Raw genomic sequence first — 2,605 nt, 5'->3', positions numbered from 1 at the left:
AAACTATTTTAGTTTCTAAATTCTGAAACATTCAAGTTTAAAATAGGAATATTTTGAAGTAGTGTTGGGAACTGAAGCATGAATTAGTATAATATAATGACACTTGATCAACGTGATTATATTACAGTAAGTCATGCTGAGTTTCTAAATGGAACGTGATGATTCACAGATCATAATATCATCATGTGCCATGTTATACCACTCTTGTATTCTATTTAACCTCTAAAATATCAAGAAAATATTTCTTGATGATTCGGCCTTTTCCAAGGTATACTAGTAATTTGACAAGTCAAGATCGTGCCATCACAATTTTCTTCCTAGAACATTAACAATGTTCATTCCGAAATTCATATCTGTGAATTCTGGACCCTTACAAGCGGTGCTTAATCGCAAGAAGAAGAAACGAAAGGACAAAACTCCGAAATAGAAATTGGGGTATAAATTGCAGCAAATAAAAGAGAGCATTAACTGTGAATGATAATGATTATAGAAGACAGAAACAGAGACTTTGAAATATAAGGGAACATATAAAGCCCAACGATAAACCAGAAATTATAAACCATATATATCGATGCATATAGCAATATAAAGACACGGAAGAACTAGAAACACTATAAACTCAAGAGTATAGTAGAAGTAAATAGATTCTTCCGGCGGTAGATGAAAAAGAAGAATGATCGATATGAAAGTTAGAAGTATATCGAGAGTCAGAACTGGATGGGGCATATTGATGAATACTTTAAAATATGAGTTGAGGGGGAAAGAATAGAAGTTGATGAAACATGACTAGGAACTTAGAAATCAACATATTTAACTCACACAATGGCGGAATAGGTGAATCAAACTTCTAGTGAATAGATTAAGTTTTTTTTCATTAATTTAGTCAAACCACAACTAAATCAAGTGTGATTAGATCAACACCTAGAGCTATTATTCACCACCTAGGTGATTTGGACTGAGAGAGAATCGGAGGAGCTCACTAGATCTGAGGCGAAAGTGTGAGTGGAGTATTTGACCTTATCTTGGTCCCGACAACCGCTTATGCTAAAGACGGCCTCCGTTTGTTAGAACCATCGAGTGAGAGTAACCGGTCCCTCGGTTCCATCAAAAGTATGAGGTTTGCACCCCATGAAGGCTTTATAGGAGCACCCCTCGCTTGAGTTACCGGCTCCTTGATTGTTGTTGTTGTGGTTGTTGTTATTGTTGTTGTTGGAGGAATGACCGGCCATGGCCGCATCCACGGCGGTGGCTATCATTCATTGTAGAGCTTGTTCGGGAGTCTCATGGCGTGGCACACGACGAGGAGGAATTGTTCCTTCAAAATACAAGAATACCGTTGATTAGTATTTTCAATAATACTAATCATGATATGGAATAAGGATAGAGGGAAAAATTTTCCTTGACTCGCCTTAAATTCTTTATGCCACAATGTCGGAACGTTCATATGAGTCACCGTAATATAATCCTGGAAATTATATTACCCTGATTCATATGTGCATTCGACATCATTTCATATAGTCAAGGTGGCGTGTCAATCAAATTAAACAACGTGAGATTAAGATGAACAAAGAGTAGATATGAGTAGAAACGTTCGAGTATAAATGCACAAGTAGTCAAGTAATTCCTACTTCAAGTCTATATGCCGGTTGTAGTCGAGACTCACTAATGTACCCTATGACTAGGGGTTGACACCAATGAACTCTAAATCCCTACAACCAACGCTCTGATACCATCTGTAGCGACCCGACAAAATCGTCATTGACGGCGCCGACTACTTAGGTCCCATTACGTGGTCATAAGTCTTTAAAATAATGTTTGACCGAAAATATGTCGCATTCATTTCCAAAGTTAAGATTTGTTCCCAAGTTTACAAGAATCGTTCATCCAAAAGTTACGTTACAAAGTTATAAGTACAATTGAAATCTATGCGACACGATTTAAAAGTAGCCAAAAGATGCTCCATGTATGCATGTATATACTCGACATCCAAGCAAGTATCAAAAGTAATGAGCGGAAGCATGTATCACAAAACGTTCAAGGACCTGAGAAAAACATAGAAATCTGTCAACGAAAACGTTGGTGAAATCATAGGTTTAAGTAAGTAAGTACAAGTGAACCACAAGATTTGTAACATTCATATAATAGTAATACATTCCAAAAGTTTGTTTCACGAGCACCCAATTAACAATGCTTAACATTCCTTCCATAGAACCCCATCACAATAGTGTTAGAACATACACTATTTCTCAAAAATATATTTCATTCGTAAACGGTAGCGAACCGTTTGAATGAGGGTTTGTCAAACCCATATGGCCATATAACATAAGTTCTCGCTTACACCCAGCAAGTGTAACTAATGATAATCGAATTGAGGATTTTTGTTCAAACTCGTATGTAGAATGTTTGTTTTCCTGTACTTGTGTTCACTTAGTAAAAAGAAACATTTATGTTTTCTCATCCCAAATGTAAGTTCAAAAGAGTAAAAGTGGGACTATGATCTCACCTTGAGTGCATGTATGTAAAAGTACTTCAACAAGTAAACGTATGCAAGAGCGAATGCTAGTCTTGACCTAAACAAATAGATTGTATCAATAATGGTAAACAC

This window comes from Rutidosis leptorrhynchoides, chromosome 4 (assembly GCF_046630445.1).
Source record: "Rutidosis leptorrhynchoides isolate AG116_Rl617_1_P2 chromosome 4, CSIRO_AGI_Rlap_v1, whole genome shotgun sequence".
NCBI classification, from domain to species: Eukaryota; Viridiplantae; Streptophyta; class Magnoliopsida; order Asterales; family Asteraceae; genus Rutidosis; species Rutidosis leptorrhynchoides.
The sequence above is the reverse complement of the archived record's forward strand: the minus strand, read 5'-3'. Positions refer to the sequence as shown.